This window comes from Spermophilus citellus, assembly GCF_964194105.1.
Source record: "Spermophilus citellus genome assembly, chromosome: 9".
Taxonomy (NCBI): domain Eukaryota; kingdom Metazoa; phylum Chordata; class Mammalia; order Rodentia; family Sciuridae; genus Spermophilus; species Spermophilus citellus.
In genome coordinates, this window is record NC_138191.1 from 119742172 (window position 1) to 119755787 (window position 13616).

The 13616-nt window shown below is 55.5% G+C and overlaps 1 protein-coding gene across 7 annotated transcripts in view; it reads left to right on the forward strand.

Annotated features, from left to right (window-relative positions):
* The first annotated feature begins 5176 nt into the window (after positions 1-5176).
* The window catches only part of AHDC1 (AT-hook DNA binding motif containing 1), a 66587-nt gene continuing 58147 nt past the window's right edge, over positions 5177-13616 (forward strand). For 2 of the 7 annotated variants that reach the window (XM_081308968.1, XM_081308973.1), the window contains exons 1-2: positions 5221-5649; positions 5881-5977. The gene's annotated coding sequence lies outside the window, so the exon portion shown is untranslated. The other 5 variants (XM_081308975.1, XM_081308974.1, XM_081308970.1 and 2 more) reach the window with 4 other exon arrangements.

The window sequence follows — 13616 nt, forward strand, 5'->3', positions numbered from 1 at the left end:
TCTCAAGGACCATGTTCCTTTATTTGATAGAGCAGCATGGGAAAGTATAATACTGAGCTAGAGTCAGGCCCAGGGAGGTCATGGTGCAGAGAAGGGCCCAAGGTAGGTTCCATACATGCTGAGGCTTGTACTTACAAAAGAACAAAATTATTTATTAATTTCATACACATTTACTGATGTCGCCTATAGACTAGTCCTACTGGAGAGGCAGAACAGTAAACAATTATAATACTTAGGGGCAAGGTCAGTCTGAGAGCGAAAGGCAATTTCTTGGAGTATGTGAAAGAAGAGTCTGCCTAATGAAGCAGACAGTGAGGTGATCTCTGGCTGAAAGAACAGCATGTGTAAAGGCTCAGAAGTATGGTAGAGCAAGACCCATTCATGCAAGGGCAAATACTTATTTACAGGAGGGTTGAGAGTGCTAATAAGCATGGAAGAAGGTTGGGGGGTCAGAAGTCAAGTAGAGGGGCTGGGGATGTGGCTCAAGCGGTAGCGCGCTCGCCTGGCATGCGTGCGGCCCAGGTTCGATCCTCAGCACCACATACAAACTAAGATGTTGTGTCCGCCGAAAACTAAAAAATAAATAGTAAAAAAAAAAAAAAAAGAAGTCAAGTAGAAGAGGGGAGTCCATGAGGAATGGCCCATGAATTGTGGGGAGAAGTCAGAAAAAAAGAAATCTGGGTGTCCCAGGACCCATTAGGGAGTCTATCTTAATTTCCACTGCTCCAGAACTGAGCTGGGTGGGTCCTCTATCCACTCCAGTAGTTGTCTCCCAGGTACAGAATAGAAACCTTCCTCCCTCCCACCCCCGTCTATTACACACGCTGCCTTTATGGTCCTGCAGTAGTGTTCGCACGCCCTCTAGTGGAAACCTTGAGTACTACACCAAAAGTGCAGGAAACTTCCCATCCCAGGGTTAGAGGTACAACACAGTTCCTTTTTTCAGAGAGCACATAGTTTAATGGTAATGAGGATTCATGGGTCTGACATAGAAAATAACAATGTAGGACATGCAGGAGAACAGGGGAGGGTCCCAACTCAACTGGACAAAGGAAATCTGGAAGGCTTCTCAGAGGAGGTGTTGCTTCACTAAAGACTAAAAAAAAAGCAAGAATTTTCTTTTTGGGGGGTGGTGGTGGTGGTGGTGGTGGGTACCAGGGATTGAACTCAGGCACTCAACCACTGAGCCACATCCCCAGCCCCATTTTGTATTATATTAGAGATGGTGTCACTGAGTTGCTTAGTGCCTCCCCCTTGCTGATCTTGGCTTTGAACTCGTGATCTTCCTGTCTCAGCCTCCAGAGCCGCTGAAGAATTTTCTTGATAAAGAAGCAAGAGAAGACATTCCAGATTGGAAAGCTCAGAAATGTAACTGTTCGAGGAGTTACAATTAGATAGGTGTGACTGGAATATAAAATTTGAGGGGCCTAGTGGCTAAAGAGGAAAGGGGTGAGGTAAGTGGGGTCTGGTCGGCCATGCACTTGGCTAGAATTCTAAGTCTTGGGTAATGGGAAGTCACTGTAGGGTTTTGAGCAGATGAGTAACCAGGTTAGATTCTTTCCAAATGGAACAATCTGGTAACCAATGAGGAGGGAGGATGAGAGAAGAGGCAGGAGAGGGGACACCCCTCTCGGACACAAAGGTCATACTCATAGAAGGACACATAGCTTTGACCGTGTCTGTGAAGCAGGCATATCCGGCCACTCAATAATACCTACAGACATATCAGTGGGGCCCCAGGCTGAGCACCTACAGACAAGCATGTTCTGATATGCAGGCAGACACAGAACTCAGGCTGAGTAGAAATCAAAGCAAGGACACACATTTATCCTCAGACGCACACCAACAGCCAGAACCAGGCACACCCTGATGGACACAAGAATTCACACACATGCAATGTGGCTGTCAAGGGCCCTACCCTGCTCCCCCCCCCCATCTTCCCCAGGTCCCTCACCACCTCTGGCAGGAACAAAGCTGACCTCTGCCCTCTGCCCTCTGGCCTCTCCTCCCACACCCCCTGCCCCAGAGGGAGGAGCTGTTTGAAGTCTGGGCTGCAGCTGGGGTTTCCTGTTGCCTGGAGGAATGTGGGAGGACTTGTACAGGGGAGGGGAGAGGGACAGGCCCAGGAGGAGGGCTGATGGGGGCCTGGGGGCCTTAGTCTCCACTGTACCACAGTGAGGGGGGCTTCCTGCTTTCATGGTCTCTTGGGCCCCAGCTCTGAGCTGTTCCCATCCAAAGGAGGGGAAAACCAGGGCCATAATGGCTCCAGTCCAAACAGCCTCATGTTCTTGGATCTGCAGCTCAGTGGCTTAGTTAGGATAAGACTTCAAGTTCTCCAGGCTTCACTCTCCCCTTCCGTGGACTGGGCTGAACCATTCTGTAGCATTCCACATCTTCCCTGAAGCAGTCCCAAGAGCAGGCCCAGCCCAAGAATTTCTATATACAGGGAGAGAGATGCTACCTACCCAAGGCTTACTTCATTCTTCCCTTTCAGTGAGCCCCAGGGCCTTGGCTCCATGCTGCTGTGACTTGTTATTGTTATTATTATCATTATGACTTGTTAATCTCTCCCTATCCCCTTGCCAGTTTTCAAAGTATTTCATACCCATGTGCTCAGTTCTCCCTCAGTTTTACACATGGGAAACACAGACAAGTTAAGGACACACGGCAAGTAAGAATAGAATCAGGAGCAGTTGTCTGGTTCCCAGTCCACATGGCCTCCAAAACCTTATACCCCACAACTTTATCTCTAGACTTCCGAATGCATTCTATAGGGTCTGGCCATAGCGTCTCTTGCTTAGAATGAAATAAGTGTCTCAAGCAAGTTGAGCCCAGAAAGGGATGATGCAGAATTTTGAACACCCAGGTTTCCTTCCTCAAACTCCTTTAACCTACAGCTGTTGAAGCAGATATGGAGATTAGACACTAGGTGTCAGCAGCAGCCCACAGGAAGACTCCGCTGGAGCTTTAGGGTACCTTCAACACAATTTGGAGAGGCTCCATGAAAAAAAAAAAACAGACCCCAAATGATAGAGAGACTTTTTAGTACTTGGTTTCCAGTGATGATCAAGACTTTTCAGTGAATTTCACCCATTGTTTCTGGGGAGGGGGCACCTGAAGCAGCCTGTCCTAGGAAGGACATGCTTAGAGAATTCTAACTTCTATTCCCCTCTCATTCATGCGGCCATGGACCCTATTATCTTTTCCTTTGTACTTCATCACTTAACCCCCTTCTTCCTATGTTTTTCCGCAATTCCCTTTTGTTCCAATTTACCTGGGGCTCCCTACCTACTGGAAACTATTCTGTATTACCCAACCCAAAATTTGATTCAGACTAAGTGAGGTCTTTACAACGTGAGATATAGCCTATGGGTAAGGATTGTAGGGTAGTAGTGGGATTAAAGAAGGGAAGATCTGGGCTTCTCCTACCTCCCCTCCTAACCCCCTGCTAAAGTCTGTCCTGTTCAGGACCAACTAGGGCAAGATGCCAAAACTTCATCTATAACTTCAGACCAATCTTGGAATTGTGAAGGAACTTAATAACTTTAACCTCAGCTTTTATTAATATCTGAACTTACAATACTTACCATTCAATGAATAAATCTTTGAACCCAAAGCCTAGCTTGACTGCATGGAGATTCCCCCCAGGTCCCCTCTTTTGTCCTCTAGGGGTTCCAGACTGTTCTATGGGAGGGTTTGAAGAGAGTTGGGGAAGATCGTGACAAGAAGCTACAGTCTGCAAAATGTCATCACTTGTCTTTGTTACACGCTGGCCAGCATTCTGCAGGCCAAAGAAGGATGCAAAAACAGGGGGCCTAAGAACAAAAGCATTTCTGAAGGAACTTCAGCCATGGGGCAGGATGGAGTAAGCCAGCAGACACAGGACAAAGGAATGTTTAACACACCAATGAGGTGGGGACAGGTGGTAGGACCAGCAGGGCTGGTGTTGGTAGACACCGGAGGGAGGACAGAACAGTTACCATGCATCATTCATCCCTGTGTCTCCTGCAAGCCCTGCATAGTTCAGTTAACACTGGTCGAATTGAAGTGCCAAGGGAAGACAGACTCAGGCAGAAAAGGTCAGTGTGGGAGGGAGGATCACAACTCCCTGCCATAGCCCAGGGGTTAAGCACATGCGGTTTGGAGTCAGCTAGACCCTGGCTCAAATCAGGCTGGACTCCCCCACTTTCTAACTGGGGAACCCGGACCTCAGTACCCTCATGTCTAAAATGGAAATGATTACAATACTGTCTTCTAGGGTTGTTGCAGGGCTCAAGAACCCTGCAGTGGCCAGTTAATGGCAGCTATAGTAGTTCAACTTACAGGGCTGTCCAGCCATCTCCCAGGGGTAAAGAGGCCCTCGCGGCAGCGCACATTTCCATCTGTGGGATAGGCCAGGCAGGGGGCCTGGAGCCAGGGGCTGGAGAACAGATGTGACCTGAAGAGGAGGTAGGTGAAAGTGCTGAGCCCAGCCCCCCGCCACAGCAGGAGCTCAGAACTGTTGAATTTGAATCTAGCTTCCTGACGCAATTGCTCAGCCGAATTCGGGAGGGAGGGGGTGCTATCGTTGGATTATCCACTGTTTCTGTGCCCCTGCCGCCCTTGAACATCTAGGGAAAGCAGGCGCTGGAAGGGCTGAACCCAAGGATCAGTGTGTGAGAGAAGGGGTCACTGAGCGCGGAGGAGGCGCTTGCTCGGGCTTTGAGGTTTCCTGAGCAGCGATCCTACTAGAAACCCTCACGCTTTATTCAGTAGGAAACCTTTTCACAAAGGGAAAAAAGTCCCCAAATTGAGAGCCTTCTCCTCTGTCCTCTTTCCCTCCCACGTATTTGGGACGCCCCAGAAAGTCGCAGCCCCTTTGGCTAGTCCCCAGATTCCCTATTCCACTCCCATTCCATTCTCAGACCCCGCCCCTTCGCTCCCACCCACAACCTCCGAGCGAGCCAGAGCCCGCCGCAGGGACTAGGAAACCGGGGGAATATTCCTAACCCTCGGGGAAGATCAGCGTCCCTAGCTACATCAGGACGCGACCCCGCCAGAGGCGCCCCTGGCACAGGGTCCCAGCCGGCTCCCGGCCGCGCCGTCGGAGCAGCGGGCGCCGCCCCGCCCGCCCAGCGCGCTGAGCGGCCGGGGCGGGGACTACAAGTCCCGGCGTGCCGCGCGCGCGCTCCCCCCTGGGGTTCCGGATGGTGAGCGGCGAAGGTAAGGCGAGCTCGCAGAGGCAGCGGCGGCGGCGGCGGAGACGGAGAGAGGCAGGCAGGCAGGCAGGGCGAGGGCGAGAGACGGAGGGAGGGAGCGAGCGAGGCAGACCAGACAGACAGACAGGCGGGCGGGCGGGCGGGCAGAGCGAGCCACCCGCCAGGCTGCGCTCAGCCCCGCTAGCAGCGGAGAGAGCAGAAGGCAGGAGGAGGGAGGGGAGGAGGGAGGAGGGAGGGAGAGAGGGAATCCAGCTACCACCACCCAAAGCCAGCGTCTGCTTTCTGTCCTCATTTCCTTTTCCCACCCAGCTCGGAGAGCAGAGAAAGGCTGAGAGAGCGAGAAATAGAGACAGGCAGACAGACAGACAGACAGACAGAGAAAGCGGGAGGGAGGAGGGCGGAGGAGGAGGAGCAGGAGCAGGAGGACTACGCGGGGCGCGTTCCCTCCCAGGTTTGCAATTGGGGAGGTGGGGGCGGGGGTGTCCAGGGCTGTGAGAGTGTGTGCGCGGCGGGGGGAGTGAGGGGGGCACTGAGAGCGAAGGAGTGATTGAGGTGGGGGGGCGCCGCGGGAGCGGGGGGCCGTGTCCAGCAGAGTTAGCGGCGGAGAATGTGAGCCCAGTCGCAAGCCATGCTGTCAGCGACGGCAGGCGGCTCAGGGCTCCTCCACGACTCCTCTCCCCAGCAGCCGGGCGCCCGCGTCGCTGCCGCCGCCGGAAGACAGACGCCCCCCAAACCCCTAGCCTGGCTCGGACCCACAGAGCCAGCAGCCCAGCACTCCGGTGAGTGGCGCCTCCTCCCCAGCCCTAGACCCCCGCTGGGGACCGGCCGGCCCGGCTCTTTTGTGCAGCGCACCAGAGGGGTCCCCCGCGCCCCCTGGTCCGGTCCGCCGGACCCCGTGGCTGCGGTGCCCGCGGTGCGATCGGTCTTTGTTTCCACCGGGGCCCGCGGCTCGACTGGGCTCGGCTCGAAGCCTGGCAGGCAGCGCCGGGAAGGGGGAGGGGGAGGTGGACGAGAGGGGGGGCTGGGAGGGGGGGTTCTCGGGTTTCCTGGCCGCCCCGCGGCTCCCCCGGCTCGGGGGCGAGGTGCGCGCCCAGCGCTGCCGCGCGCCCCCTCCTCCTTCCCCCTCCCTCCGCCTTTGGATTTAAAACTGCAATTTGCTCTCCAGCTTGCTGAGAATGTGGTGGGGGGGGACGAAGGGGGACCGTGGGAGCGGAGAACAAGGCTGGATTTTAGGATTGGAGCTGGGAAACGGGGAGACTGCGGAGGGAGGAGCCCCTCCCCTCCAACCCCCAAATCCCAAGGTTCCGCTGGCGCTCTGGGAGTTGAGGGGCGGGGACCTAATGACCTGGAGGGGGTGTGGGGCGGAGGAGGGATTTGGGGGCGGCCAGGGCCATAGGGGTTGGGCCGCGTGCCCGGTTACCTGGCGAACAAAGTCGGCTCACTTTTGCATAAATAAATAAATAAATAATCACCTATCAATGCGTTTCCTCTGGGGCTCTGATTGAATCGGCCCCCTCTTCCCCAGGGGGTGGGGTGCTGAGTGACAGCTGTCAGCCCCCTAGGCCGGGAGATGGGGGTGAATTGCTGAATCTCTGCTTTCTGGCTGAGGGTGCCTTCTCTTTCTGGGTCTGGGTCCCCAGGCAGAGCCAGAGGGGCAGGGGGCTGGCTCTGAGTCTAGGAAATAACCTTGTTTCCTGTTCTACAGGAAAAGGGACAGCAACCCAGAGTTTGGGGGCTGGGGATGAGGACTGATGGGAGCTGGGGGTGGGGAGGGTTCCCCAGCAGCCTGACCCCCTAGCCTCCTGCCAGGCAAAGGGGCCAGCCCAGGGAGGAAGGATGTGGGCCTTGCTGGCCGGAGGCGGGAGCTGGGGCTGTCCCTGAGGCGGGCAGCGGGCACAGAGCGGGAGGGAGAGAGAGAAGCGGGGGCGGGAATTCTCTACCGCAGACCCTGGGGGCCAGGGCCAGATGTGGAGGGGTGGGGAGTCTCCCCTCCCTCCCAGCTTGAGGGCCCTGGGGCTGGGCTGGGAGGGGCTGAGCCTGGTGCCCTCGGTTCTGCACCAGTGCCTGACTGGCAGGGCCAGCTGAATTTGGGCCCAGGCGTCACCCTGGGAGGCAGGGCTGGGCTGCACCAGCCTGGTCCCTGAGTACAAGGAGGGACCCTTGGGGGGCCTGTGCCTGTCTGGCTGGGCAGGCGTTTCCCGCCGGACCAGTTGGTGTCAGGCGGGACTTGGCCCCAGCTCCCTGGGCTGAGCTCAGGGTGTAAGGACAAGCTTTGCCTCCAGGTCAGGGTGGCCACATTTTGCCCGCTGCTGCTGTTGCCGCTGGCAGGGCGGGGGCATGCGCCCAGGCCTGGGCAGAGTCCTGCCAGGGGCATTTGGGGTGTTTCTATTGTTGGCTGGTTCCTGTTCCGTGTGGCCCGGTGTGTGTGGCTGTGTGAGCTGAGGCTGTAACTGAACGATTACCACTCTGTCCACCCCTCCAGCGTGGGTGGGGGCAGACAGACTTGGTTGTGGTAGCTGTGGAGGGACCCCCCAGGTGGCATGTGCATGCTGCTTGCCATCTCCCTCCGTTGAGCAGATGTATATTTATTTTTACAGTAATGGAAAATCAAACTGGATAGTAAGTTGAATTCATTTTTTTCTCCTGCTGTGTCAATAGTTGGAGTAACCCCCAGAGACTAGTGAACTTCTGGCCCCAGAGCTCCCACCCTTAGAGGTTGCAGAAACCATTGATGGCATGTGCTTTGGGGGACCAATGGGCAACATTCCAAACCAGTGACTTGTCCCTTTTGGTCTGGTATCAGGACAGGTGCTTAGGTGAGCCAGCATTGCCCCCACCCTAGGATCCCCCCCATACCCCAGGGTGCAGTTTGGCTACTCAGCTACCTCCCTGGTCAGTGCCTAAGTTGTGCCCAAACCCTCAGGGACATTCCCCTGGTGGGCTCTCTCCCTGCCTGGGCTCCCGACCCACGTGCTGATATTTATTTTCTGTAGTAAAATCCATTTTTAATGCCGTTACTTTTGAAATAATATAGAGAGAAACAAATGTGATGTGTTTAAGTTGCCCTCTGTGAGTTTTTAATGTGATCTATGGCTGAGGTAGTGATGGAAGGAGCTGTTGGGCTTGGAGAAATTTGATGTCATAAAGAAAAAGATCTTGCTGTTTATTGTGGTTGCTGGACTGGGGGGTCTGGAACAAGGTCATAGGGGCAGGAAGCCCCCAACACTCCCAGGTGCTGCAGATGGGCAGCTTAGCTTCTCAGCATTGATGTGTGAGGGAATGTTCCAGGATTATTTTGCATTGCTCCCCAGTCCTTGGTGGGCCTTTGGTGAAGGATCTTGAGCTGGGGGGCTTTGTTCCCCCCCACACACACACTCCACATGCTTTGATCTTGGCTGGGCTTATGAAACCCCCTACAGAGCCAAGTGGAGGTGTGCTGTGGAGAGGCTGGACTTGGATTCTAGAGAAGATTGAGAGATGGGTCTTTACCTGAGTGTTGTCTCTGTGCTGGAGACTTGAGGGGTAGACTACCCCTGGCAGAAGACATGGGGGGGGGGCTGTTCTTGTAGAGCCCCAGAGGGACATTGCTTATTCTTGAATCAGCCTGAAGAACAGATTTTGAACCACTCCCTCTGTGCCTGTGTTCAGCATTGGACAGGGGCATCTTCCAGGCAAACCTGACCTCCCTTACTTCCCCTTTCTCTCCCCATAGGTCCTACCCCCACCCCCAGGTCAACTTTTTTTTTTTTTTTTTTTTTTGTGAAATGAAGAGCACTGTGTTTCTGTCTAATGCCAGCCACCCAAGACCAAGGGGTGCCATGCCTATGCACCAGATGCCCAGGCCCTTCTGGTCTGACTGGGTGAGGTCAAGCAAAATATTATGGGATGGAGCCTAGCTCTGTCTCTAGGTCCCCTGAGTCTCTTGGGACAGAAGGGGGAGGAGCAAAGCCAGAATGGGTGGAGCTGGGGAATGTAGGAGGCAGCAAGGGTAACACTGTTGCTAATGCCAGCAGATGGGCCCCCCAGGAAGAGAGAATTGGGGAGAGGAGACCCAGACAGCTACATGCTGGTGAAAAGAGGGACTGAAGCCATTGATGAGAGAGGGAGGGAGAGGGAAAGATAGAAAACAGGCTAGAAGTGCTGGCATCACAGGCTGGCAGTGAGGCCCAGGGGACTCAGGTCCTAGGCATATCTCACTACCCTGTACTCTGTAGCCAGAAACAAGGGAGCACTGAGGGCCTCTCACTCATGATCAAGCTCTGGGGTTGTTTTTGGCGGAAAGATAAGCAGATGTCTCTGGGAAGAGGGAGGAGGACAGGTGGGGAGTAGAGGAAAAGAGAAGAAAAGAATCCCACAGGAGGAGGGAGAAAGGGGGGATTCCAGGGGTCTTGGCTAATGCTCCAGGCCCTGGGGCCCCAGGATAGCATTTCCCCTCTATTCCCAAATGTCTGGGAACCAGAGCTGAGATCTTTTTGGGACTTGGGCAGGGTCCTAAAGGCAGGTATAGTACCCTACAGGTTTATAGGTACAGCACCTTAAGGTTGACAGGTACCCTGTGCTAGGAGGCACCAGGTTATAAAAGTGGGGAGATTAAGGCCCCAGAGAAGCCAGAGGCATCATTCACCTGGACACCCACCATGACAGTTTGACGGGAGGAATCCAAGGCTAGCAAGGGAGCCACTCATCCAGGGTCACAGATTCACTGCAAGGCCAGGCTAGGACCAGACTCTTGCACTCTGTCACACTGTGGCTAGAGAACTGGAACAGCTGCGGGGGGCCTCATGGGTGCAGAGGGGGGCTGGAGCCTGGGGAGAGCAGCACATGGGCACCCTTGTGGCCAGAGCCCCCCCAGGGGAGGGGGAGGCGCCACTGCCGGGAGAGGGAGGGAGGGAGGGGAGAGAGGAGGGGAAACAGTGAGTCAGGCTTCCAAGAGCTGAGGATGAGAGAGCCAGAGCTGGGAGGGAGAGGGCAGGGAGGGCTGCTCCAACAGGGGAGAGGGAGGGGGCCCATCCAGGGGCAAGGAGAGCTAAGGAGGGAGGCAGCCAGCCCCTGGCCCTGGCCCAGCCATAGAGCAGTGTGGAGGGTGCAGCTGGTATGGACTTTGCCCAAGGTGGGTCAGGAAGGAGCCAGATTCTGCCCCTGCAGCATCTCTTTCTTTCCTCATCCCTTATTTTTTTATCCCATCCCAGGGTCTCAGAAGGATGACAGCATTGTCTTCCCATCCCTTGCCTTTGGGCCTCAGTTTCCCTATCCATTGTGCTCTTGGAGAGGGAATGGGGGGATTAGTGCAACCTGGGAGGGATGTGGTCTTAAGCTGCTGGCTGTGTGCGGCGGGGTGGGGGGGCACTGTTGCATCTGCCACCAGTGCAAGGTAGGGTGTGAGTCTCAGAGGCAGGACTCTGTTGAACCCTGGAAATTCATGTCTTGACAGTAGTAGCTGGCATGGGGATTGGTTGGTGGGTGGTGGGAGCTGAGATCTACTGGCCGTGTGTGAGAGTATGGGGTGGGGGGTGTTGTGTTGGTTTGGCAATGGTGGGTGGGCTGCTTGAGGCCTCTCAGGATGGCCAGTGCCTGGACTGAGCCAGGATCTCCACATCCCCAGAATGAACCTCTGCCGTTGCTGGGAGATACTGCTGATTCCCCACATCCCTGTGGATAGCTGGGAGGTGGGAATGGGCTTGTGGGGCTGAGAACTGCCTGTACAGCCCCTCATGCTTGGAGCTGGGACCAGAGCAGGAGGGATCCCCAGGGACTGCCTGGAGGGAAGGAGCCCCCCCTCCTGCCCAGCTGACAGGAAGCCCTGGCTCCCAGCCCCTCCTTCCCCAAGGCCTCCCCCACCCCTCCCTCCTGGATCCCAGCATCTCTCCATTGGCTAGGGCAGGAGGAAGGTGGGCACTTAGGAGCCCACTTCTGTAGGGCCTGGCTTGGGGTAAATGTTGAAGTGAGGGTAGAGTGAGGCCCCCCACAGGCTACCCATGCACACACCCCACTACAGGGAGACCCTGTTTTCTCTCCTCTTTCTGTTCTGGGGTCCTTGGCCTGGGAGCCCAGGGGAGGGGCTGCTTCTGCAGCTGGCTGGCCCCAACTCCCAGTTCAGCCCAGCTGCTACTGAAGCTTCCAGAAGCTGCAGTTCTGCACCCTTCTTCACCCCCTGAGCCAGGAGAGGCCTTTGCTGACCTGGAGGAGGGGGCCTTGGGGAGAGAGTGAGCACCCTTAGAAGGACTAACACAGACAGCCAGACAGATGGGTGGTGGAACAGATGGACAGAGACACCCACACATAGACAGACTGAGAGAGACGGACAGATGGACTGGGACAGGGAGAGACGGACAGACAGAGGTGCTGGCAGAGAAATGATTCAGAAAAATGGAAGGATTGAGGAGAGAGAAACAGACTTTAGAGAGAAGAAGGGAGAAAGGGTGATTGAAGAGAGAGAGGGAGGGGGTGCTGAGGAACAGGAAGAGATAAAGAAAGGGGAAAACCCAGAGAGAGAGAGAGAGAGAGAAGAAAAGAGAGAAAGAGAGGGAGAGGGAGAGAGAGAGAGAGAGAGAGAGAGAGAGGAGAGACTGGAGGCTACAAACCACAAACAGGGATTTGATGAGAATCTGGAAGGTGTTTTCTGCCTCTTCCCTCCCCAAACCCCCAGGCCAGCCAAGTCTCCATTCCTTCCACCCCCGGCTCAGTTTCCAGCTGCTAAAGAGGTCAGGGAGAAAGAGAGGGAGAGAGCGAAGCCTTGCAGAGCCCCTTCCTCCCTGCTCTTCTGTTGGAAGCGGGGGGGGGGGGGGGGGGGGGGGGGGGGGGGGGGGGGCTGGCGCAGAGAGCTTGCCTAGCTCCGACCCCTACGCACAGATTTACAGGTCTCAAAAAATGTCTCCTCATGCTCTCCACTCACTGGGGGGGATGGCTCCTTGTATTAATGCACCCCCTATACTTACACCTGTCTACACACACACGCACACATGCATGCACACACACACATATTTTGTGACATGGAGCTTTCCAACCTCACTCATTGCACATCTCACAACATAACTCATAAACATGTACCTGTGCTTTCTTTCCTATCCAGGTGGTGACACACAGGCTCTGTCATGAGCTCTCAGAACATGCTGTCACACACAGTCACACGCTCACACATACAGTGACAGTCACACCTGACAGAGAGCACTCCCACTCTGGCCCTACTGGCAGGGTGGGAGACAGGAAGTCCCCCTCAGTCAGTGGGAGTCCTTCTAAGAGGGTGCAGGGCTGGCTTGAATGATGATGGTCTGGTGGGTCGGTAGTAGGAAAGAGCTATCTGAGAGTTGGTGAGGGGGTGTGTATGAGCGAGCGAGAGAGAAAGAGCATACAAACATGTACACGTGTGAGTCTGTCGTGTGTGTCAGAGAGACCGAGCACATGTGAGACTGGGTATGGGTGTGTGTAGGGAGCGTGTGGAGTATGTGGGTGTGTGTCTCATAGCTGCTTGTCAGGTGTGGATGTTCGTTTGTGTGATAGGTATTTGTGTAACATGGGTCTGTGGCTGTATGGGATTTGCAGAGTGAGGTGTCTGCGATGGGGCATGCATCTATGAAGATACAGGACAGAGGGGTGAGCTGCGTGTGTGAAGGGGCAGAGGTATGGATGCGGATGTGGAGGTGTGTGGGTGTTAGTGTGTGAGTGGAGGGAGCATGCCTGTGTGAGGGTGTAGCTGCAGGTGTGAGGCTGTGAGCCTGTTGCCTGGGTTGGAAGGGTGTTTTCCAAAGCCCAGATGCTACCCTACAGGGACGGCCATTAGCACAAACACATGGGAAGGGGCTGCGGTGCTCTCAGTTGGGCACTGACCCACAGAGACACACAAGGACAGACATGCCCGCCCCTGTCCTCCCTCTTCCTCTCGCCTGGCGTCAGTGGTTTTCAAAGGAGCCTCCATGAGGACTGTTTGCTGTGCAGTTCCCCCACCCCCAGCCTGTGCCTCTTCAAACACAGCGATGCCCTCCAGGCAGCTTTGTGGAGGCTCCTGCCTGGACCATCTGAAGGCAGATGGGTGGGCTGGGATCCGTTGCCGCCCCCCAGGGAGTGAGGAGGCAGCTCTGCTCCTCAGGCCTGGGCACAGGCACAGACAGATGGACTGCCTGTCTTGGCAGCCCTCCCACCCCACATAGGCACCCCACAGCAGAGGGTTATAGTGGGCAGCCCCCAGATGGGCCCCTGAGCACAGGCCTTTGCCCTTCATGTCCCCAGAGGGTACCCACCCTCACTCTGTAGCTCCATGCCTTTCTGAACACAGGACCCAACTGCAGTCCCCAACACCACTTAAAAATACAGCTGGCCCACATACACCCTCCCCTCCAAAGCCAACTGCTAAACACACCTACAAACACACAATCACTCCACATGTGATCACCTCCTTGATATGTCACTGCCTCTCACACACAA